Genomic DNA, 26,359 nt, shown 5'->3' with positions numbered 1-26,359 from the left:
GAGGATCCTGCTTTTAAAAGACATGTCTCTTTTTGCAAGTACAACTTGATMAAAAATGAATACTTTATGAGAAAAGTCATTGTGCATGTAAGATGACCAAAAAGATTCTAAAAATGGATAGAATTTAAAGCCACATCAGGACTACCAGCAGTCTTTATAAATAAGGATAAAATTACATGTCTATATGGACAAAGGATTTTTTAGATGTGCAGAATTCAGGAAGTTGCTTTTTTTTCTTGAATTCTATTCCTTTCTTGGTCAATTTCTTGCAATAAAGGCACAGCAATCAACTTCTGAACTAGAATCCCAAAACTAGGTAATATTAAGTGGCTGAAATCTGAAATTGCTTTCCCGTATACTTAAAGGAGAAAAAATCTGAAGAAGAAAACTGAGACAGAGTGTCATAAAAAGCATCCCATAGCATGAAGTGGTTTAAAGTGCATGTAGCTTTCTTGCAGAAAATGTGAAAGCCACAATATTTTTTTTCTCTTTAAATCTCAATTGAATAAAWCATAGTAGCAGAGCTGTTTCATATTCAAAAAATCATGATGTRGTTTAGAAATTAAGAGATACTGGTTTTAACAAAAAAAAATCATTTTATTCACTTTCAGGTTTCATAGCTTTTGGGTATTTTTAGTATTAAGCTTTTCTCTAGTCTAGGAACTGACTATTTTTTTCCCACACGGCAGCCGAGAGTCTGTTCAGCACATTACRGTTTGTGCTGGCATGGAAAACATCAGATGGAGGGAGACCTGTGCTAAGGCTGGGAGAGGCTGGAGCRCTGAAACTGCAGCGGACACCCTTACTTCGGTGCGTTGACTAGAAGAGCTACTGGTAATTTCCGTGGGCCAGGTCTTCAGATGGTCTAAAACGGGTTAATTCTGAAGAAGTCAATGGAGCTATGTTGATTCACACCATCTGGGTATTTGGCTATATAATTCCTTGGCAGTGTTACAGAGTTATAAGGGTGCCAGTGTTGTTTCACTGTCACTCTTTGTGGGTTGATTCTATATTTGCTGAAAGAAAACAATAATTGAGGCACTGTTATTTGCTTGACAGATAATACTCATGGCAACAGTCTCCAAGGCATTTATTGTGTACACAATTACTGAGAACACTGACAGTTTTCCTTCACTTGATGACATAATAAAATACTGTAATTAGTACAAAATGTACTCAGAATTCAAAATTTAGTCGACCAGTCATGTTCATTGTTTTTGTGACTGACAGATTTTAGTGGAGAAGGATGGATTTACTTAAGTGATATTTGCATATGTTTTTCAGCTGATTCTGATTGATATAAAGTAGCCAAAGGCAATATGTTCTTTAGATTTTTGTCTCCCCACCAAGACCAGTTACATTTGTTTTGAGGTTTTCCATTAATCTGTGCAATTTATTGAGTAAATTGCTGTTTATTTCATCATGGATAGGTGSATTTGCTATTATGAGTAATGAATGCTTGGTCTTTTGTTCCAGTGCTGTGCTGTTGAAAGGAAGCAATGACTTGTCTCTGCATGCTTTGCTGAGTTTCAGATCACAAGAAGAGGAAGTAAGGTCAGTTTTCTCAGCTGAAGGAGGTTGTACTAGTGTTGTGTCATTCGTAGGAACAAGGCTGCTTTTCTAATTTTGTTAAAGTCAAGAGCTGTGACAGTGCAATGGAATCTAGAGGAGTAAATAGTAGAAAGATGAGCGTGTTTGTGCTATGTAGACAGAAATGGTAGAAAGAACCCCCAAAGAATCAGTGAAAGGATAATGATACACAAGACCCTTGTAACTCTTCCCTGCTACTGCCTAGCAGAATATTCGGTAGTTTTTGATTGCTTCATTTGCTATCAGCCACTTGCCATAAAGCATTAAATTGCCACATAACTCTTTTGATAGATAGATAGCTATAGCATAAATGCATGCAAACCTTTATCAGTACAAGCTCGGTGTGCTTGGTGAGGCACATCCTCATCAGATATTAAACTCAGGTCAGAATTCCAATTTGAGGCTGTTTAAATCTCTTTAAATCATTCATGCTTCTCACCATATGCAACACAACTCCTTACCTCAGTGCCCTTGAGGGTCAGAGTTGAACCGGGGGATTAGGCTTACTTCCAAGTTGAAGTAAGACCAAGGCACTTAAGAAACTTCTGTTTACTGCAGCTTAGTCACCTCTAATAATAGAACTGTAGATTTGTGAGGTGAGGAAGGGACTTCCAGAGACAATTTGGTCCAAACTCTAGTTCAAAGTAGGTCCAGTGAAATCAGATTGCCCAGGACCTTCTCCGGTTAAGTTTTGAGTACCCCTATTGACAGTATAACTTTTGAGCACCTATGCTATAACCTCTCTGGGCAACCTGGTCCAATGCTTGACTGCCCTTATGGTGAAAATTTTTGTCCTAATTTCTAATTGACATTTTCTGTGTTGCCACTTGTCCCTTTTACTTCTCATCCTTTGCCTGGGAAGAGTCTGTCTCTGTCCTCTCTATATACTCTCTGTTAGATAGATGAAGACAGAAAGAAGATCCATGTTTAGCAGTCTGTTCTTAAGGCTGAATAAATCCTGCTCTCTCTCATCTTCTTCTTGTACATAATGTACTTCTGACCCCTCCAAGGTCCAGGAGGAACAGTGAAGCGAAGCGCAGGGACTTTTCCCTATGCTCAAATCAGGTATTGGTGCTGATGCTGGAGGTCAGGAGCAAGGTGGAGGAAAGGAACGACACAGGCAGATGTGAATCTAAGAGGCTGCTGGGACCCATGTATGTGAGTGCAATAAACMAAACTTCAAGCCCAGGGTTAATAGAAAGTGATCTGATTAGAGAGAAGAATGTGCCGGGATCATCTTGATATAGGCCAGAGTCTCTGCTCAGAGTCCCACAAGCTCTCTGTAAAAGCTGGTGCCTTCAGTGTAAGACTTCTCTGCAGCAGATACAGATCAAGAATCCCAACCACACTACACATCATGTGTAGGTACCACTTATGTACAGCACAGGTATTTTTAGAATTATTTAAAGAATGTTGTCAAAGATGTTAGTGTGATTTTTTGCTTGTATTCTTCCTCCTACAGGCCCTGCTGAGATGCATTAAGCATGTAGCAAGCAGAGAGATCTGCAGTGATGGTCTAAGGACTTGCTCAGAGCGCATCCGACAAGGCTGGATTCAGCGAGAGAGACTGTCTTCACAGATCAATTAACCGTGTATGCCTGTCCTGTGCAGCAAACCTTGCTTCCAATCCCCACATGACTGTCGTGTTAAATATGGAATATCTGACGATGTAAGATGAGAGTCTGGCTTCAGAGACTAGGTTTTGAGTCTACCAAACTCATTCCTATCGTTTAAACTACTATAAACATGAATGGGGTGCTGGGAATATAGAGGAAAGGAAGCTGTGACCTGACAGTACCCTGCACAACTGGATTTTCAGGGTGGAAACTGCATGCTCTGGCTCTTGAGACATTTTGGAGTGGCTGCGTTCCCTTAGAGCTCCCAGAACCAATACTCTGTGTACACACAGATTGCTTAGTTAACACACTTTTCTGGTGCTCACAGTAACTACTTCAATACAGCATAACCCAGCAGCTTCCTGAGAGATTGTTTACTTGTAAAAATCCAATGAACATCTGATGGGACATGGCAATTTCTTGTGTCTGTCAATCTGTTATTCAGTTGTCGATGCACAGCATGTTGCAGAAGCATTTCCAGTAGTGAGAAGTAAAGTCTTGTTAATCTCTGTTAAACCCAGAAATAGTTCCTCAATCATTTCAATTTAATGGGTGATTCTCCTGCTAGGATAGAGTGTCTACAAATTTAAGGTAGCTGTGAATTCAACAGAATACTAACTAAGATACAGAGGCTTTCATGGCACAATCTAGTGAATCATAAAGATATGCATGTTCAAGCAGTTTTTAAATTTCAGTTTAAATTCCAGTTGCAGTGCAGCATCAACTTAACTTTGTCACAGTGTTTAGTGGGAAATACTCAGAGAAAAATATTACCCTCTTAGCCAAATATGTGTCAGAGAGAAATATTCTTGACTTTCTGTATGGCTGTGGACTTAAATGGAAACTCAGAAAAAATACAACATTTTTTTAACAAGTATTTATTTTGGTTTGATTTTAATTAAATATTTGACAACCATGGAGCATGAGTATCATTACTTGCTGCAAGATGTAATTAAAAGGTGCCTATTTTAAGCAAAAATAATATATCTGTCCTGAAAGTGCTATGATATGCAGATGAAGTATGTATGGGAATACAGTTTTGAAGTACACATTTTCTGTGTGTATACTTTGAAGCTTGTTTAAGGGCCAAACTGGGGAATCTGTAGAAGGGATCTCTGTGAGTAAGATGTTTGTACTGTGCAGAAGTTGAAGCAAGCAGGATGCCCACCAGATTGCAGTGTCTATTACTGCCACTTGCTCTTCCCTTGTGAAGGATGACGGGTTGCTCCAGGTCATCGTGGAGCCTTACTGATACTCCAGAAGGTTTCCAAACCTCTTCTGCATTTGATCAGGGTGGAGGCGTTATTAAGACTCACTGGGCTTTGGGGTGGGATCTAGGGAAGCATGAGTCTGTGAAGGATAAATGCTCTCCGGTGCAGGGCTGTGCTCCCTGCTGGGACCCGATGGGCCCATGTGTTGGGAAGGCAGGCAGAGGAAGGGAGGGCTGTATACAACCTCCCAACACTGGATGTCCTGAAAGGAGAAAATACATATTTCACTGTCTGATAAGACGGTGGAATTGGCTGGCTTTCGGAACAGATGTGGTACTCTCAGTGAGCAAACCTTTTATGGTGATGATCTGGATGAGATCTCCGCTGACGTCCTTAAAGTGAACTGCTGGCCAGAAATGTTTGTTATATAGAAAATCAACCAGAATAGAAAAGAATGTGTGGTAGTTCCCTTGAAAACAATGCCACATTGCAGATACATAAAAAGCCAGTGTTTTCAAACTTCCCTAATTTAAGTGTATATATTCCTTGGTGTGTATTCGCAGGGATAGTCTGCATGCATGCATGTGGAAAATTTACAAAATTCCCCTACAAGAGAGTCAGCATTTCCCAGAACGCCTCTCCATGTGACCTTAATGGATGAATACCACAGATTTCATCCTCTGTTTTTTTCCAGGTGCATTTCCCATTGCACTCCTGAAGAGAAAAGCTTTCGCTCACACAGGCGGCCTCCGTTTCCAGCCAACACATCACCCATGATAGCACTACAAGGAAGAATCTGCAAGAAGGAGGGTCCTAAYCATGTTCGTGTTCAAGTCCAAGGTAACGTACCTGTGGGGTTAGATTCCTCCTCACCTTTTACGTTGTGTCATTGTTTGCATCACATTAAGAGGGTATAAAAATGCTACTGGCAAGTCCCCCAGATTTGCAAAGATGTGAGGGGTTCTTACGCTGTCGGATAATTGTCAGGCGCCAGGGACACCTGGAGGGARATCCTGCTCACCTTCAGGACTCAACTGAATAACCCGAGACTCTCTCAGTATTTGCACAGTTCTCACTGGATGATGGGCGCRGATCTAAAGCAAACAAACAGGTAGCTAGGGAAAGACAAAACCAAACAAAAATGAGCTAATGGGTYTCTGAACGGAGGATCCTCCACCCAAAATTAGACAAGTAAATTAGTGACTAATTAGTGTGTGGGGGGTGCATGTTGCTCGAGCAGCTCATGGTGTGCTCAGTGGGAATTGCTGGCTCCTCTGTGTGATGAAAACCAGGTCAGTCACTGARTGCCTAAAAAGTGGACTGAGCAGCCTCAGTATGAGTTGGTGTGGCATTTTTTTTTTGAAAACCCTTGGCCTTATGTTACTTCTCTGCATGAACACACACTTCTCCCCCCAATTCCCCTAAGAAGAGAAATAAAAAAACCCCAACTGCTGTAAATCAAGGAAAATTCATAACTTGCTTGAGGTATAACAGCTGTTGATTTAAGGCTCAACATCTTTGGTAGCACATTGCTGCTAGGAAGATAAAAATCTTTTTGACAAAGTTGTGACCATAAAAATTGCAAGGCTTTAGTCAACATTTAGAGAGGATTTGCATCTCCCTTATAATAAATAACAATAATAATAGTTCACTTTTATATGGTGCTTCCCAGTTTCAAAATGTTTTGCAAACATTAGCTAATTAATCTTACTGAAATACATTCCCTCGCAAAACAGAGATATATAGTCCAAAATGTATCTCATAAAGGGAGCTGATGACTCCTAAAATGCAGCATTTTCCTCAGTGTGTGACTATCACTGGCTTTTAAAATGGCAAATATAAAAATCACACACCTTTATATTTTGCAGCCTCTTCTTCAATTATTACATGTGTGTGGTTGCTGCTATGGYTAATTTGAGCTGGGAGCGTGATTGGAATTTAGATCTTGGATCTGATTCTCCRGTCTCTTAATTCTGTGGTTTCAGGTCCATCTGTTCGCATTAAGGGGGCTCCCAGACGTGAGCTCCTGCCTGCCACAGCTGATCTCGCCGAGTCCCTGCTCGCTGTCCACRGCAGAAGCAGGCTGCTCCCTCCGGCAGCCCGGAGCAGGAGCTGGGCTTTGGGGCAACCCCTGCACGCTCCGCAGAGGCTGTGGATGCAGAGCAGCTCTGGCTCTGGGGAATACTCCCTTAAGTACTTCTTTCTCTGCTTTGGGAACATAAARGAGACTCGAATGGGATAAGTGCCAAATTTGCACTCCTTTTAATGCCCTTTGCTACTCTGGTAAGGTAAAAAGTGCCCTCGGRGTGACTGAGAATCTGGCCCTTTGCATATCCCACTTCATACCCTCTTTGTGCATGTCCCTGGGGAAACTGGAATCCAGCCTATGACTATGAAAAACTGTTTTTGCTAGCAAAGGTAGCAAAGGCACATATTTCTTGACTGATAGCCAGTATTTCCACAAGAATCCTACCCGTCAAGCCATAGTGTAGGCTTTACTGTTGATAATTGCTGATGGAAGTTTTCCTGCTGTTCCTCAGCAAAAAAACAAACAAACAAACAAACAAACTCTGTGCCCCCCATGCAGAGAACATGTCCTAGAAAGCTGGAAGCATAAAATAAGATTGTTACTAGAGATGTGCTTCTCTCAGTGTGTAGTTAACTTTACTGCTTTCACCATTGTTCACTGTTTCTTACTTAAGAATTAAAGTAGACAAAAACCCCATAATCTTTAAATTGATTGAAGATGAAACCCATTCTCCTGCTTCACCAAACTCAGGCCAACGTTTGCCCAAGACACGCATACTGATGACTGTTTGGTCTAATATAGTTTACTCATTCTTAGACTTACTAATTACTGATACAACTATGGTACTATTTTTTATAGCGAGTGATAAGGTAATTGCATAGCTGCAGAATTATTTTGTGTGGGGGGTATCATTGTTAAGTACTTCTGTTTGTTCTCTATAGGAATTTTCAGTATTTTGAAAGATTTTTTAGGGATTCTTATTTATATGAATGCTGCTTTGCACCACATAAGTAATATCAGAAGCATTACAGTGGGTGCAGAAATAGTTTACCAAATCTACCAAGGCCTATTTACACTGACAGAGTGGTACAAAGTGTCTTAAACATTTATGAAAATCAGACTCTGAGAATCAGCTCTTGTTTAGCTCAGATCTGCTCTTGATTGAAATTAGTTATTTGATTGAAGAAAACTACTGCAGTGGAAGCTGAAACCTATGGAGTTTGCTCTCTGACAGACAAGTCTTGCCTTTTGTACCACAACAGAAAGAGCTGGTGGTTTTCACTGTGTTATCCTAACAAGTTTTCAGCATCTGCCAGGATGCATCTTCTTGGATGCCAGCTGTGTTGGCCAGTCCCTGCACATCATAGGACCTACATGAAGCCTGTTTCCAAAGCCTCAGCTGCCCTAAATGAATTACTAAGACTTACAGAAGAAGAGAAGACATTCAGATGGGGAAGCTCCTGTAAGCTGGCATTGGGGAGGTAGGATCTGGAGACATCCAGCGGTAGTTGTTGACTTGTGTCAGATAGCCCAAGGCTGTGCCTGTGCTCTGTCCCTTCTCTCTGCAGTCCTGCCCTCCATGGTGCAGGCAGATCTGGCTTTTCCAGCAGAAGTCCTTATCTGAATAAGCAGGCTTAGAGCTATGTGAGTGCTCTAGCAAATCTTTAAACATTTGTCTATGTTGTGAAAGGTCACTTTGAACAAAGGGAATAATGTAAGTTGCTGACCTTCCCCCCTTGTGTATTCAGTCGTAAATGATGACTCCTGACTAAAATACATATTTATTACTTTTTCATTCCGTTACCTATGAAGAAGCGCCAACAACCAAGTGTGAGAGAGAGTCGCTCTGATTCATGCTTTCTCAGCAGAAAAGCTGCCCGAGTTCACGCTGCAGCGCTGTTACTGCTGCTGATGCATGAAGTCGGAAGAAGCCAATGTTTTGTTTCCAGACTGACTTTGCAGGATTGCTCATTAGCAAAAGATAAGTTTTCTTCATGACTTAAGCAGATCTGATCGGACAGTTGTCAACACATGAAATATGAATGTGGAACCTTTATGATAGAAGTTCTAAAAGGTTACTTTATGGGCTAGAAACCATATTTTAAATAGTAAAACCTGATGTTTCAGTGACAGGTATATTTTTCAGATCAGATCTTACTTCTAATAGTATACTTTTTATATGTTAATACACGACTTCTTATGTTTACACCATCACTTAAAGACTATTGCCATGACATCAGACTTACAGAGTAATGCCTGTGCTTTTATTTATTTATTTAACTGGAATTTCCATTTGAGTCTGAAATTAAATGTTTGAGAAATCCAGGTCTGAGTTTGTTATTCAGACTAGCCTTTATATTTAGTACTGAACATAGAGCCCTCTTCACTTTTTAAAGCTGAACTATTGTCAGCTGGGAAGACTAATGAAAACTTTGCTAGTAAATAGGGATCAGCACTGYTGACAAGATTTTAATTCATGTAAGTGCTAAAGAATTGGCATAAATTTATGCATAACCRCTTTGTGCTAAGTGGTAAACAGGAAAGGAAAAAAAATACCATCATTGGACTGGGAGTTACTATGAACYTAATATTTAACAGCTAATCTCTCCACCTTTACAAATGTCAATGTACACAAATGTTTTGGATAAATACTCAGGCTCCTATGTCACACACACACACAAAAGTGTAATACTTCCAAATATACAAGAGAGAACATAAGAAATAGGTCAGAATGTGGAGCTAGCTACTAAAGAAATTTGGAGTCCAAATGGTATATATCTTGTATTACACCTTTCTTTCAATCATTTTTTTTTCTTAAAAAAAYGGAAGGACTGTCCTGCATTTCACACTTGAGTGGGTAGAGCCTTCAGCCAAGATATGAGAAACATAGATTCAATCCTCTTCGCTTTCTGGGGAATTCAAAGCCACATCTCCATATTCAAGGAGAGAGTGCTATCTTATGATTTATTTTAGGAGATCAAGATTTAAATATTCTTCAGGAAGATACCTGTGACAGCCAGGCTTTTAGCATCACAGGTTTGAGTTTAAGCACTTAGGCTTCACCTAAATTCCTTTTTGGCTATCCAGACCAGAGAGCTATTGCCACAGAGACAATAATATTGCTAAGCTGACAGTAACAGTATCATGACAAATCTATGATTTTGACCTTAGTCCAAGTTATTTTACCTTCTTTGACATCAAAGCCTCTTCTGAAGGAACTGCTGAAGGAAAGTGACTTGTGGTCTTGTGATACGAAAAGCAGAAACACAACTGTTTATGCAGGAAGAGTTTTTGGCAAGTAATTGCAATGTCCCTCCTCAGTCTTGTCACATCCTCTTTTCTTACCCCACAGGATATTAGTATAGTTGGCTTAAATTGCTTTTTAGATTTTTCTTCTGTAATGTCTGCAACCTTTTAGACCATTTTGACTGAAATTAAGGCAACGACAGAGAACTGTGGGCATTTTTAAAATATTTCTTAAAAGTAAAAGAAACGTATTTAGCTCCTTTTAATCATCTTTACTTATGCACAGAATGATGAGCAACTACTTTGTAATCCTGTCAGCCCTGCAGAGCATCCCCTTCTCTSTAATGTCACTCCTGGGGCTTTGTAAGGAATAGTTAGGATAACCGTGCATTGATTTAAGCCCCTTGTAAAAGTTGCCTCTTCTCAGATGTTATCATTATTTATTTATATATTTTAAAATTTCAAAGGCAAAGGATTTGTTACAGAAAAGTATAGTTCTTTAAAGCTAAAACAGTTGGTTTCTCAATACCACTATTTTACAACTAAAGCAGCATAGTGTGAATAGAGCAGTAAGATATAAATCAGCTGCTGAACCATTATCATTCACTTTGCATGGTAAAAAACAAATATAGCTGTCATTTTGTAACATTCATTGAAAAAAAATGAAAATGTATATCATTCTTTAACCTAGGAAAGAAACATAGAATTGCCTGATATTCTGTGATGCACATTACTTGTSTAATATGTATTACCAAGGGGAAAAAAATGAACTAGTAAGTTGATTTAAAGTGTAGAAGTAGTTTATCGTAACTCAGAATCTCACAGACTTATTTGAAAGACAGAGAGAGAAAAAAAGAAAAAAAATCATTCAATTAAGAGTGAGCCAAATAAATAGCAGTTGTTTCTATCTTCCTACACTGCTTTGCAGTCACTGTATCAAGCAGAGAAAAAGGTAGGTGGGCGTGGGTGTTGTAAAAGTCTTCATAATATTGAATTTGGCTCAAATCTTCAGATTCCTGAAGTAATTTATAACACCAAAGTATTGTTTTTAAAGGATGCCAAGATAGCTGGACTTTTCTTCTGAAAATTCTCCAAGGGAGTAAAATAAGCTTACTATCATTTTTTCCCCCCAGCTCACTGGATTGGAGTCACAGAAGTAAAGCAAAGTCCATGTGTTTTGTTGGTGTCAGAGGCACATGAAACTTTGGCAGACTGCTCTGCTGGGCAGTATTCGCTCTCCAGAGGATGTTGTTCCTTTTGCAAACACCTGCCCTGGGAGTCAATCTCGCTGAGGACAGTTTTGTTCTTTACTCCTTATTGACGAGACTAAACACCGAGCCAGGCGGCTTCCTTGTCCCGCTGACCTGGTTCACTTCATACCCTTCCCCTCCTGTAATGAAGACCAAACCTACAAAACTAATTCCCAGTGGAACATCACAGCAATCCACTTATGTTTCTTATAACCCAAGAAAGTTTGGGATCAGCTCGCTCTACAGAAAGCCTTGGCTGGTGTCACTTGCCCCTTCTAGCACTCGAGGGTGGCTCAGCCCAGCTTCTGGCACTTTGTGGCTCATTACGGCTGCACCCTGTATGAGCTGTGTAATCCTTCTTTTGGATTTCCAAACCAGCTCAGTTCAGAAGTTGCCCATCCTGAACTCTTCAAATAGCCCTTTCCAGAGGCTCTTTGATGGCTGCCTGACATGTCTGGGATTCCGACAGCTAATGCAAAAAGCAGTGAKGGGAAACCTGCTCGTGGAGGTAGAAAGAAACTTGCTCGTAGAGGTAGAAGGTACCTTGTGCAATTTGGTTAGATATCAAAGCTGTTGTCCAGTGTCCTTGGAGCAGCTGATGCTCTCATGTTCCTTATCCTTTTGAGAAGACCATCAGCAAAGATTAATGAAGTTTAGCCCTGTTGGGAAGGAAATGCTTGTGATGTAAAATATTTTTCTGTGGTCATTATATAATAACTTACTTCAGGAAAAAATGACAGCTGCTGTTTAGGGGAACTAAAGAGTTACACAGAGGTGGGTAAGAGCTCCTTTGGAGGAACTCAGCACAGGACATGAATTACTTTCTAATTTGCAATACCCTAATTGTGTCGATTTACACTGAGAAATAAACACAGTCGTTTTCATGTAATATGCCTGGCGAGCATTTATTACAGCATCCTCCAGAAGCGAWTTCCAGTGAGATGTATTTTCATGCAGATTGTCTTATTAGAAAGTTAAGGAAATCGGAGAGTATATTTGACAGATAAAATTAGAAAATTAATGGAAACGAATAATCCACTCAGTCAGAAAAATGTATGAAGGACCAAATACAAAGGTGCAGGAGAGGAAATACTTCAATTCATGAAGAGAGAAGTGAATGATACTACTGGTTTGCTTCTTTTTTTCCTTAGCATTATTAACTTACATGCATACCACATGCCCCAGTCAAGACTGGAATCACTTTATATTAAATGCCTTATATATATATTAAATCTGACACAGTGTGAGTCTCCCTTCCTCCCCCCACTCCCCAGAAAATCCATTTACACTTTGTACTCAGAATAAGAAGCACACAAATTGTAATTGAATGCTAGATACAATTATCATTACAACAGTTTTATGCATTTGCTTTGCCCATCGAGAGAGTTTTATGATGTTGTATAATGTTAATCATGTCCTAGTTTGTGAAGAAAGACACATAATAATTTTTTTTGCTTTAAACTGTTCTCTGCAGTCTTGGGAAAATGGACAAAATGGTTAATATTTTTGCTTAATTCTTTTTTATTAAAAATGTTTAAAGTATATGTGTGATGGGTGCATCTGTGCCATTATCTATATGTGTATAAAGCGCTGTGCATGACTCTGCTCCTTTTGAAGTCAGTGATACAGCTCAAACTGATTTTGAACTTTTAAGTCTGCCATAGGGATACATATTAACACATGATGGACAAATCTGCAACTTAATACAGTGACTTTTGTGTAAATGACAGGTCTTACACAGTAAGCTGTGGATTACTGTCGACAGGATGCCTCTGAAAGGATGCTTGGTTTTCATGGTGTTGATCATGTTCTGCCTGAGAAGATGTCTTTTTGCGCAATTTCCTTAATTAATTGTTATTGAGCAAGAAATCATTTACAAGAAATTATTTTCAGTAGTTGGCACCAGGTAAAATACTCTTTTAGATTATGACTATTATGTTTATCTTCAGTTTTTGGAGATAATAGGAGAACATAACAATAAAATAAACCGCGGTCTGTGGTATGCATTAGCTCTGGCATTGCTTATGCAGCTGTGACTTTCCCGTCGTGCCCCAGTTCCTGGCATGCAGTCAAGTTCCTGACAATAAAGATTCAAGTTCTCGTTCTTATTGAGCATCTCCTTCTATTTCTGCAGAAAGTCTTTTGGCTCAGCTGGTTTCTAAACAGGTGTGTCCCGTACATACCTCATTAGGCGCCTTGCCAAAAAAAAGAAAGGCCGATTCAACTTTCCTGTCAAACTGTATCTTTTAAAGTGGTACCTTTTCAAGTTAAGATCCAGCATTTTGCTGGTGAATCTAGCTTGAAGTTCTTGGTTATCCCAGGAATAAAATTCTCAAGCTTATTTGATGACATTGAACACAGCTCTTTGTTTCTGAATATCGCACAGAAAAATCCATCCTGCATTTCAGGTATTTCCAGCAATGGTTGCCTATGTAAGACCACAGATAAATAGACCTTTTGTGGTTTCCTTAAGGTGGAATTATTCATATGAAAAAGGCTTTCCAGTAGATCCATTCTGATAGCTTTTATTTGGGAAGCATTTCCTTTGTAGTAAAAGGGGTCTCTCCGCATGCAGAGGCTGAAAAATCAGTTTTTAAATGTAAATAAGGGTAACGTGACCTGTTTAGCTTCAAAATGTGGTGGCTGAAGCCCTCCCTGAAACATGCTGGGATGCTCTGGAGAACTACAACTCTTTCACTGGTCTGTGTGTAGCCCTGGTAATTACGTGCTATAGGGTCACTCCCAGGAGCCAACAAAGCTCAATTTCTTGAGCCATTAACCTTGTGTGTCCTTTCTTTTGAATCTGTCAAGGGRATTTCTCAGGACGGACACTCAGGACATGCAACGTTCCCTCTGACCTGATGACTTGCCCGCCGGCAGGAGGCCTCCTCACTTTGCTTCATCCCTTCCAGGTCAATAGAGGGGCCTGGGGACAGTTACTCTACAGTGGGTAGAGTAACTTGGCCTCCACCAAGTGACTTGGTTGCAAGTCAGAGTGTGGGAAGTTTTACATCGGGATAGAGCCCAGACCACAGCTAAATATGATAAATRCTGAGGCTTCTAAAGCCAACTACAATGTTTAGCTGTACAGCTCCACATGAAAATAATAGTGGTTGCATGGTTAATCCTCTAACTAGCTTTAAATAGACTATGTGGGTGCAAATGTAGACACGCTTAACAGAGGGATATTAAAAAAAAATCACATTTTTTTTCTTCCTTCTTTTTAGATTGTTAAATCTGTAATACAGCTGTCATTAACCAAGGTGACACAAGCAGTACATTATATAGGTTTTTGATAGTCTGCTCCTAAGCTAGAGTTAAGCCTACGCTGTGTATTTGGGCTGCGTTTCCGCACAGCGAGCACCCGGCCTGCGGCAGCCCCACGGCAGCGCCTGCCCACCCGYGTCCCAACTCGGACACGCCACCGCGAGCCGGGAGGTTTCCTGGCCTCAGCCCGCACCAAACGCGCTGTGTAGCTACGTCCTGCCCGTCTAATCACCCACGTGGTTTCACTGCCGTAGCACCTGCACAGCTACTGCCTGTCCTACTTCTGCTATGCAGGCTTAAAAATTAATAAGTTAAAGAAAATAAAGGAAAAAATGTGATTTAAGGAACTCCTCACACAATCCCAGCTAATGTGGCCATCTGCGCAGAAAGAGAAGATTATATACACAAGTTACAAAGAATGTTTGCAAACATTATCATTAATGTGCACACCTTATCAACATACATTGATTTTATACACATCCTTTAATTTAAATAGCTTTGACTTTCTGTCTGGAAGACAAAAGAGAACATTAATTGCCATTGCTTACTGTGTTTACAGAGCTGTACATTAGCTCCTAACAAATGAGYTTGTGTTCGCTATGCCTTAACTATTAATTTTTGAAAGAATATTAAAAGTGCTGGAAACCTAAGGCAGGTAGGCACTGTATAAATAAATTGCATATTTGATATTAATTCACCCTGTTACTTACTATCATCCTTTATTAAGCCAAATACTTCTTGCAAAGCTACCAACAACAATCTCTGTGAGCCAGTTTATTACCTGTATGGATATCATTATTCCCTTGTGACAGCAAAGTCAAATTCAAGGCATTTTTCATAAAGTAGGAAAAATTACCTTTCCAGTGACATATGACACAACCTTCAACTGCTAAATGAATCCAAGAAAAATTCTCCTTTGGGAAAAGGCCTTGTGCGTGATTTGTCAGCCTTAAAAATATTTTTTAGAGAAAGTTAATTCTGAGAGGCTTCACAACTGAGTGGTATTTTCTGCCTGTTTTTAAACCGTTCTCTGCTGTGATGCATTCCGGAATCAAAACTACAAAAACAATCTTCATTTTGCAAAATTTTWCTTGTACAAAGATTTACTTGTACATGGTGAGCTCCAAGACCTTATTGGAAATCTCATATAAAACTCTTATTTGTAAGTGTCACACCGTGATTTTCGGCAGGGRAGTGTTCCAGGAGACTGGTGCTGTGACGAGGAGCAGAGACCGAAACCGAGGTGAGAGGCCCGGGGGCTGACAGGGGAGTTAAAGCGGGATGAAGTGGTTGGAGCAGAAAGCGGCAGGTTTGGGCAGGAGGGCAGCACAAAAGGATATTCATAAAAAAAAAGGGGCAAACTCTGTCCGAAACCCCCCCCCGACACACACACTGTTAGTGAAGACGTGTCCTTCCTAGTGCCGGCCCGCGTGTGGGACGATGCCCTAGTGCTGCTCTGCTCTTGGAGGGGTGCAGCGAACACGCCGTGCCCGTCCACGGCGCCGGGGGGGTTGACGTGCAGCTTTGGTTACCCACCTCGCCGAGACCGACACCGAGCGGCAGAGCCAGCTGCTGCCAGAGCCGCCGCCGGGGCAGCTGGTGCTGCGGCCGCCGGCTGCCGGGAAGAGGCCGCGGCCGCGCGGGTGGGCAGGAGCCGGGCGAAAAGCAGGCGGGGAGGACAACCTGGGGACTGGCCCTCCCAAGGCGGGCAGGGATGCTTGACGTGAAGACTTTGTGCAGTGGGCTTTCGCGGAAAACTGGCTCAGCGGGGTTTGCCGGTGCAGCGCCGCTCGGTGCTGCGCGGGGACCCTGAGGCGAGCGCTGACGGCAGCACGGTGCAGCACCTGCGTGGCGCTCGGCCTCACACGGATGATTTTACTGAAAAACAGGCTGGAGCAGTCTGAACAGCATGGCATTTAAAGCAGCTAATCCCCTTCAGCCCAGCTGGATCACAGCTCTTGCAGGTGGTGCTATGCTCTGTAGGTGTACAGCTATTTACCACGCGGTGTAACTAAAAGCATTGCAAAGGAAAGGCGCTGCTGTTTGTTGAAGCGGGGTGACACTGCCCATCTTCTCTATATTGCAGTCTGGGAAACTTTAGTGTTAAAATTGGAATTTTCTGTGCTCTGGAGAGTTCTCATTTCAAGTGGGAACAAAAACCTGGACGTGTAATATTACTTAGGTGTGTACATTTTCAAAAGCAAACTAGGTAATTCCTCCAGGAAGGCAGGTACTTCAGGAAATGTCTCTCTGCGAAGTGGGGCAGGCAGGAGGGTCGGGTTCCTGCAAACCTGGGAACGTGGAAAGCCGACAGTTCTGCCCCCAGTTGCCAGCCAAGTTTAGGGAGCCGGTAGCCGTGCCCATAGCTGCCCAGGCTGCCGGCCAGCGAGGGCTGAGGCTGGTGCAGCTGGGTGAGTTGGTAGGGAGCTAGGTCTAGCAGAAGCACAGCTTTTGGTACATGTACTTTATTCCTAAAGCAGCAGAGGCTGAAAATCCCTGGCAGAAACTGGAACCCTCTTCTGTTAATTATTTCAGAAAAAAACAGCAYGAGGACTTACTGTACAAACAAGTGTTACAGTCTTGAGTATGATGTTGCTTTTTGTCCTTGGTGTTATTTTCCCCACTCAAAMCATAGTTGATGTTTTGCGGTGTTTCAGGATTTTACTTACGGGCTCAAAAAAAGACTTTTAAAGAACAAGGCTGCTGCTTKGTAGCATAACTACAACTTTCAGAGGGGCAGATTGCTAGTGCATGTATTGTGAGGCTAGGAAACATGCACGTAGCATGGACTGCATGGAGGTTTGGGTGGGAAACGTGGGGAAAGCGTGACAAGGATAACTGCCGCATGACGGCGCCATGCGCAGATGGCTGTCTCAGCAAACTGKTTGGTTCTGACCTTCTCATGGCTGATGTATCTTTACTAAGTTTTGGTACCAGCCAGTTCAGGTACCTCTGCAGGTCTAGGGTTTACCTCTGCAATAGTGTTTCCTACTCTAATGCTGCTATAGTTGAATCCTCAGCAGCTGCTGAGATACAGATACAGGGTTCAAGCTTTCCTATTTGTGTCTTTCTTCCCTCAACCTGATTGCAGCCACTTTTTCACCTCTGGTCTTTTCAGGAGAGAAGAGTTTGTTCATCCTTGCTTTGGAGTGGGCAGTCAGCTCAAAGCAAAGCTTATGAGTGTGACCAGCTGTTGCTATTTCAGTAATTTTATACTGCAGCATCTGAACACCTTAACAGCTCTTTTCCTCAAAGACATCGCTGTTGGGAGGGATAAAACTAACAAATGGGGAAGGGGAATAGTGAGGTTACAGGAGAAGGCTGTGGGGAATGGGAATAATGAGGTTACAGGAGAAGGCTGTGGCAATGCTGGGGAGTCAGCAGCAGCGTTGTTTGCAGGCCAGACTTAAGAGCTGCCATCGAACCATCCTTCCTGCTTTATTTATTCTGTTTGCTTGAGCCAAACTTATTCTGTTCAAACTTAACCAAGACCCAGACAAACTGGGCTTGGTAGCAGCGTGAAAATGCAGGGGAGTTTACCAGGCTGCTCATCTTTGGGAAATTTCACTGAACTTCAATGTCTGGTGTTGCACATGATCCTGTGCAGCTCCCTTGTCTCCTTCCATCTAAGTAATAGCTAGATCTGACCATGACAAACCACATTATTTTCTTCCATTTTATATTCTCTCTCCCACACTCTGATTATATGTCTTAAGGATGAGGTCCAATTTTAGTAAAACCCAAGAGCTACCATTTAAAATGACCCCTCTCCTTACCAGCAAGACTATCTGACACTGGACTCCTTGACTTAGCTTAAGGGACTTTCAGGAATGACTTATTTTCCTCTAAAAATCTGTATTTAATAAGAGATGATAACCCAAGGAAGCTAGCTAGCTAAAACGGAATGTTTAAGCTTAGCATGGCTTGTTGCTTTCAATATGTATGTGGAATGAAATAAAGATGATGTTACGTTGTTGGGGGGGAGGGTGTAATATATCCAGAATTGCTTTCTTGCAGCCTCCTAAGTTGCTGGCATTAATAAAAGTAACAAAAAGAGATAAATGTTAAAAAATCAGAAATTTCAGAAGCACTCTTCCTACTCTTTTCTGAAAGACAAACTGAATGTAATGCCACTGTCCACAGCTCCTCCCAGGAATGTATGAGGACATGCTTGTTCGGCTCTGTAGGGTTAGGCGACAGCTGAATTATAGTGCTGTGTTAGAGAACAAGTCTCGTGACGCTACTCCAGCCAAGTCTCGATTTGCACGTTCTTTGCAGTACATATACCCCCCCAAATGCTTTTAATTTCTTTTATATATATTTTTGACTGACTGTGCTTTATCTTCAGCAGAATCCCAAGCTGCTCTGTGGAAATCCAGCCTGACTTTCACGAGTAAGTGTCCTGTGATGCTGAATCTGATCATTAATCTTTTCTGCAAGTGCGATTAGTGGAAGTTTACAGTTATCCTAGCTTCAATTCTCATGGAAGGCTATTGCAAACTAATGGCACTAAGATGCAGGAGCATTTTTCTTCCAGCAAAAAATCACACAAGTCAGAGCTTGCCACTTACATTTTCCAAGATAAGTTTGAGGATTTTCCTGTAAATGAGGTTTTTTTTTTGTGTGTGTGTGTAGATGCCATCACTTTCAATCCCAAAGATTGTTCTGTCTTCTTGCATACTTATTATAAATGTATAGCAAATATTTTCTATTCATTATTGTAATTTTTTTGTTTTTGTTTTTCCTTTCTCTCTCTCCCCCCCCTCTCCCCTGGCTTTCTGAAAGCCAGATCCTATTTTTAGTTCAGCCGGAGACCGKTATATTTTTATAACTGGCTGACCCACAAGGTGGCACTAAAGAGAAAAGTGACAAATTCGCTAATAAAAAGTGAGAACCAAAGGCAAAATACCATATGCTGAATCAATATTATTTTAATTAGGAGCATGCTTCCTTTATTGTCAGTTAAATTTTATTTTGTGAAAAGCCTTACAGCTATATTGCAGCAAAAATGGTTCATTGCCCCCATCCCACATCAAAAGTTAAGTTTTAAAGAGAACGAACGAGACGTAGGTCATCTACTTCTTGCAGTTCCAGAATCTCAGGGAGGATAATTGTGATCAAAATGTGGTTAATTAATTTTCTTCTCTAAGGAATAATTCTTCTCTAAGGAATTCATATGAACTAAAAGCTGAAATCTTCTCCTGAGTCATTGGTCATGTTGGTAAGGGATACTACTTCAGGAATTATTTATCGTCTGCTGTACGAATGAGTTTTTTATTGAAATGTTCTCATGGTTTAATTTTTACACCTTTGTTGTCCAGTGCTCTGGGCTTATTTTATGAACAAGTTATGTTAAAAAATAYGGTTCTGTGATCAGAATCTTAGACCAACAGGGCTGAAATCTTGTCACTTTAATAATGAATTCGGATTTTCACCCAAGACATCGCAGTCATGTAACTCCTGAGCTCAGGGTTGGAAGTGAGCGAGTAGGTTAATACTTTTCTCACRGACTGTAGGAGCCACCTCTAGCTGTGGCTGTCCTCAACACTGCTCCCCTGCAGCTTACAACATCATTAAATGATACGTAGGCGATTTATGGACCTTTCTAAACCTGACTAGCTATAATGCTTTTATTCCTTCTGCACTGTGTGCCAATGGGATCAGTACTATTAAGCATGATAGGCTTTACTGGCTGAGACATATTTAAAATAGCATCAATGCATTGAGGAAAAAAATCCTTAAAAGTAGTTCTAAAATATTTTTCTGCGAAGTGAGTAGTATTATAGAACATCTGATAATGTGCTCTGGGACCCATCTAATGTATCAAAATGTATTTTGATGCTTAATCAAATTTTGGAGAATATACAATAACTCTGGTAATCAGGAATGACCCACRTGTAGCTGGAAAGACTGAAATCTAGAATTACAAGGGAGGATTCTTTCATATGCTTTAAACATCAGTTAAAGTCTAAGTACATTAATTGCATTTGGAATAGTTTTACTGGTGGAAACATTCTTTTTTTTGATGACAGGAATTTTTGGTGATGGATACGCTACATTCAAGGACCTTGCTCAAGTGGTTTGCATTATCCACTGCATGAGGAAATAAAAATGTTTTTTCCTCAGGACCCCATTAAAAGCAAACCCAGGCAAATTCTGGCTCGGGTGAGCACTGAGGCAAGCGCTAGTGCCCATGTAGCCAAAATCCTCTTCCCACGTGCACTTCAGAACCCCTGTGTAGGACTTCGCTTCAGCACTTGCTCAGTTGTAAACACTGGCCAGAAGGAAGCTATATTTAAGCATATACCAAAGTGCTTTTTTGGAATCAACAAAAAAAAAAAAACAAAAACAAAAACATGCCAATGGTAAGCACATGCTGACCTGCTTCCTTGCAGTCTTTACTCAGAAAGGTTGGGATCGATCAGAGTTTTGACTGAGGAYGTTCACACTGATCCTGTTCAGAGGTCTGTCTTTTATCTTCTCTGAGGACTGCTGTAGGCTAGGAGGAGGCATTTCCTTTCGTTGTTCAATTTCTGGCCACATTTCTTCAAAAACTGTCTATTCTATACTTATCCAGGACCAATGTCCAATACTCAGCAGCAATAACCAAAGGGAGGGTCCATAAAAGGGTAGAACTGGCCGTGGTGGAACTGAGCGTGTGAACACATCCACGTGCTCAGAGGACACAAAAAGGGACCTGAGGCGGGTGACAGTGAAGCGTGACAAGTGCTCTGGTGTAAGGAAGGGCTCTCCAGCTTAGCTGCAGGAGGAGGACTATGAGGGAACTCCACCTGCATTGGCATCTAGTACGCATAAATTTGAAAATGGATTACAGATTTTAATGAATAATAGGATTATATGCGTGTTTTTTWAAAAAATTGTATTTTAAACTAAACTGTAACGGAAATAAACCTGTGGCTTGCCCACTAATGTATTTCTTATGTTTTTCAGAGAAAAGGTGCTGAACTACTAGAAAAGACATGATCTAGTGTAGAGATGTTGGCTCCTAATATAATCTGAAATTTGCACAAATGCTTGTCTTCCTCTACCCTCAATTCTAATTTCTTATCATGAATTGATTCCAGTTAACTAGTTTAAAGTGTAATTCTTCAGTGAAAGAAACAAACAGCAATATACCTATGCTCTGCATCTCTCTACCAACAGCATGTCATTAYTGAACTTGTGGAATTGAAATGGTTCATGGTTGGGGGAAAAAAAATCCTTCAAAAGGATATATTTAAAAATACTGTAAGGGGAAAAAAAACTTTGTAAAGGAATCCAAATATATTTTAACTAAAACTTGCTGATGGAGAATAAATACATTTGTTTTCCTTCTTAAATTGCAGCTTAAATGGGAAGAAAGGAATAAATAGAAGAAAAAAGACATATCAGTTTTGTGAGGCTGTAAACACGGATAAATATGAAAACAGAACATCTGAGGAAAATAACACATTTCYGGCATCTAATTTGGAAATGTAAAATACTATTGCCTTCTGATATATAAATGAGAATATTTTGAATCCTAAAACCTCAGATTGGCTTTAAGTTAAAAAAAAGTGTTATAATTTATTAGGATAGTGTTGAATAGAATTAAAAGGATTGAAATTTAAAGAAAAAAAGAAGAGCAAAGGATAGTGATGGTACTATTTCAAAGAACAGGGGCAACGAGAAACAACAGGCAGTCAGTGTGACCCAGCCTGGGTGCCTGTGTGGTGAGYAGGCAACACCCTGTAGGTGCCTTCTCAGATATTTCTTCCAGCTCTAGAGGTAACTGAAAAGCAAGAGGTGAAAATAACAGAAAAAGAAGGGAGGAGGAGAAGAGAAAGATCCAGAGTACTAGGGATCTGGTCTGTCCTGTGGTGAACTTCCAGCCTTTCATTATATAGGACTTTATCTGCAGCATAATGCAGCAYCAGGCCTTTTCCTCTTACATCTGTTCTTTTATAAATGGGAAAATGAAACTTGTCCAGGATGTAGCTGTATCTAGTCATCTGGCCATTGCCATCTCTAATTAGAAGCTAAACATATAAATACTGATTAATGCCACTGGACTCAAGTAGGAAGGAAGGTTATTTATGGAGGCAGCAGGAGGAGGCTTAGGTTGTAACTGTGAAGGAGCAGTGGAGAACTATGGAAAGGAAGCTCCATTTCCATTTCTTGGTATATTTAAGTTAGCACAAATCACTGTGTGTCAGCCTGTTTTACAATTCAGTGTTTTGGCTGTTTAGGCTTTTAATTGGAAAGTCTTTCTCTTAGCTTTTTTTTTTTTTTTTTTTTTTAGCAATTTTTAAACTCAACAGAAGGTGTATTCACCAGTGCCATATGTTAAACCTGACATGTTACTGAAAATGTGTTCTGAAAAAAAGTAAATAAATAATGGGTAGGCTCACTGTCCTAATCCACTCCCTTTGGCCTACTTGCAAGCCTCAAGGGGAGAAAATGGTTGCTGTTAGGCAGTGGACCTTTTTTGAGGAATTAGTAAAAAATTACAAAGCCAACAGACTACAGATTTTCTTTTGGCTTTGCTGAATGCAAGAACTTGTTGTAGCTTGGAAACAGTCATTCCTGGTCCCAAGGACAGTTGCAAGTCACAGAGCCTGAAAGCTGGGTTTGTGGGAAGTGAGTATCTTATGATACTTTGGGGAGTCTTTCTGGGAGGGGGGTTATCAGAATCTGCTTGCCATTTATCCTCACCCCCCCCCAAAAAAAAAAAAACTTGTGTTTTTTTTTTACCAAAATGTTAGTAAACTGTGTGCTCTCTTTTAGCACTTAAGCAGATGGAATTAAGAGCTATGGGTATCACCGACTGAAGTACGCAAGGCGAATCCAGCTAAGACCACAAAAATGCCTGATTGTGGCTGTACCGTGGAAGCAAAGGGTCTGCAGAGCTGACTAATGGGGGCTGGCTGATGTGGGCTCACTAGCTCTTTTTCCCCTGTAATTCCTCCTTGTAAAAATTCCATGGATGTAGTTGTTCCTGGCCTTTGCAAAGAAGGACATTTTCTGAGCCATTTACTGCCTTTTTTTTTTTTTTTTTTTGTGAGGTCAGTAAGAAAAAGTCTATCGGCAACTCTTTGATACACCCAGATGAATGAAGGATGGATCAATCAGGTCAAAAAGCAGAAAAAGGCAGGTAGCCTCTGAAAACCGTAATGTGCTGATCCTCTGTTTGGATGAACTCTACCCAGCTGCATGATAATACAGTAAGGTTGCTCATTTACAGAGCTGTTGTGCCAAGACTGTAAAGCACCAGTGTGACTACTGAGTGGTGTTTGTGTGCAATCTTAACATAACATAAACCCACAGCTTTACTGGGGTCCCTCATCAGCTCTTTGCTGGCTGCAGTATCAGCTGGTACAGAATTGGAAACTATTCTCTGAAGTTTATCCATGTTTCTTCTGGTACTTGTCTAGGGAGGGCCATCTCTGTAGCAATTCAGTGAAGGTGAGACATGCTCTTTTATTTTGTACAATTGAAATCTTATCCTATAAGATCATAAAATGTGATTGCAAACAAGATGTTGATGGCCTAAGGGAAGTTTGGAACAACTGGGAGTCATTATCAGGATTTTGTTGCAAAAATGATCCATGATTTGATGTCTTTTCCAACAGTGTTTGCAGAAAGACCAAAGGAATTGCAAGCTTCAGAGGCACTACCTGTGATATCCCTGTGTACACTTACAACTGTGAACAAATGAACAGCCAAGATTTTTTAATCAAAATTTGCACACAGATTTTCTTGGAGGCCTCATGTCTTCGTGATCTTATGTAGTTTCTCTTCAAAATAGCTATATATACACCAATCTGTACAGAGGACTACTTTCAGAGAACAGCATTTGAGAACAAACTGAGAAGTTAATACCTTCTTTGATCTGTATCTGGTCAAGCTACATTTTAGAAATACATCATTACTAATATGAAGAAGAGTTTAATCAAGCAACGTGCAGTTTTAGGAGGACAGCCGAGTCTGGGCACATGAGTTTAACACAGGATTTAGCAGCACCTTCCTATCATAAATTTTCAGATTAACAAGAATCCCAAGGGGGGCTTCTTCAAGCCTCTTGAATGAGGCCAATGTCGGAGGYGAATATAAACAACCTTAACTCCCTTCACTTGTGCCCTGCTCTGGTATTTTGGCTGTTTATGCTATTTTAACCTGGCTTAGATGGAATTAGCCTCATAGCTGCTTACTAGCATGCACTTTAAATCTTTTACATATCCTGTCCAATACTGGTCCTTTGATTTATAGATGAATATTGCCAAAGCTGAGTTTTGTGACTGYCTCCATCAGTTGGCTTTGGAAGATCTCAGCCCAAAGAGTCATGTATTTGTTATTTGAATAGCAAGAGGACCAGAATTGGTTAGCTACCAAGCACGGCTCAATTGCCTGACAAAACTCTCCACTTTTCTGAGAAGGCTTCACAAAAGGCTTCATCTGTAAAACTTGCAACTGCTTCCTTGAACTCTGTGTATTTAATGAAAAATATTACTATGACTTAGTAGAAATGTTTATAAATGACAGTCAAACTATTCTGTTTTATTACTGTCTATTTCTATTCTTGAAGCGCATCCTCACCTGAATGTCTTCCAGGGCTGCTGATGGGAACAAACATAAACTTAAAAACCACTACAGAAAGAGAGAGAAGGAAACACTGCCTTTTCTGCTAATACCTGGTACTGACAGCCTGTGTACAAAATCTTAAAAGCACTCAGGCACTTCTTTTGTGCCCACTTTTAAGAGGTTTAATGAAACATATAGAAACTGACATTTTTAAACCTGTAGTTTTGGATGTTATTTTGTAGTGTCAGTTTGTTTCTTTTTTTCCAAATGACATAGCAATAGTTTTCTACCTTTCTGCCTCAAACTTCAGTCAACAAATAATGAAGGCTATTTTCAGATAATAAAATGTTTCTGTTCTTTGCCCTATTATAACAGATGGGTAGCCAAATAACACTGCAGTAAATACATGGGAACGCTGGTTATGGAGCAGTCTTACTCCATACAAGCATGATTAGCAAGCGTCACGTACCTGTGCRTGAGACTGCTTCAGATTAGAAGCTTTTCTTAAACTGTGCTGCAAGACTAAAACAAAGCTCAGATCATTCCGGGGAGGGCAGATCTATACCTATTCCTGACTTACACTGGTTTTAGTGTCAGTAAGTGATCATATTCTGCAACAGCATGCAAAGTCAGATAACATTTCTAAAAGTTGTAGTAGATCCAGGGGACATAGAAACCAGGTATTCCTTCAGAAAATAAAATGGCCAGTACATCCTATTTCATGAATCTGTGCAGATTTGCTTTGCTTTGAAAGAACGGTAGGACTTTTCTGTTGTTTTTTCATTTTCCTCTCTGTGAAAAGTAAGGCCTGATCCTGCAAATCGTTATGTACGTGCTTGACGTACAGCACATATTCCCACAGACTCTGTAGGACTAAACGCTGTGGATAAGCACATCTGTAGCAGTTTACAAGACTGAAACTAAAGAGCTTCAAAAAAGAAAATGAACGGAGATAGTTTTTGAAGTATGTAAGCAAAGTAAGAGGAACAGGGATGCTTTGAGACATTGATCTAGACCCCTGCTGCGCTGATTGATTCTGCATCTCCGCAGTCCCTACAGGCACGCGTTTTGGCAGCAGGATGGTGCTGGTGGGGGCAGGTTGGAGAAGTTCTCAGATTCAGTAACTCAGCTGGGCAGCTGGGGGTTCCCTCCTAGGCGTACTTAAGCCACGTGTAGGGCGAGGACCCTGGACAGCATTTAGCACATCCCTCGATCCCTCTGGCTGAGGAGCGGGGCTCAGCACCGGCTGCAGGGTGAGCGGGAGAGGGAAGGCTGCTCTGAGCGGCACGGTGGTTTCTGGAGGTCCCAGCCAACATTTACAGAGTGATTTATCCCAGTGTGTGGATCCCATCGGTTTCTGCAGCAGAACTCACCCTTCTTCGGCGGCTCCATCCCCACGTTAGCACGACGGTCGCCCAAACGCGCAGCCGAGCCGCTCCTTGCTAACGAAGTCTCTGCAAAGGCGGCACAGGGCCGGTGCGGAGCGCGCACCGGCGGGCACGCTCCCGCGGCCGCCAGCCCCGGCAAGCCGAGGGCAGGCAGCGAGGCAGGCACACGCGCGGCCCCCGGGACAGCGCCGAGCCGAGCCGA

At 41.1% G+C, this 26,359-nt stretch overlaps 1 long non-coding RNA gene across 1 annotated transcript; it reads right to left on the bottom strand.

Annotated features, from left to right (window-relative positions):
- Window positions 1-832: 832 nt before the first annotated feature.
- On the bottom strand, window positions 833-26,244 carry LOC146586880 (uncharacterized). The gene is made up of 3 exons (XR_014897745.1): window positions 26,143-26,244; window positions 5,439-5,532; window positions 833-1,016 (listed from the first exon to the last, which is right to left on the bottom strand). It is a non-coding gene; the product is annotated as an uncharacterized LOC146586880 (long non-coding RNA).
- Between the last annotated feature and the right edge of the window lie 115 nt (window positions 26,245-26,359).

The sequence above is a fragment of the Rhea americana genome, unplaced genomic scaffold (genome assembly GCF_003343005.1).
Source record: "Rhea americana isolate MKP2758 unplaced genomic scaffold, rheAme1 scaffold_64, whole genome shotgun sequence".
Classification (NCBI taxonomy): Eukaryota; Metazoa; Chordata; class Aves; order Rheiformes; family Rheidae; genus Rhea; species Rhea americana.
The sequence above is the reverse complement of the archived record's forward strand: the minus strand, read 5'-3'. Positions and strand labels throughout refer to the sequence as shown.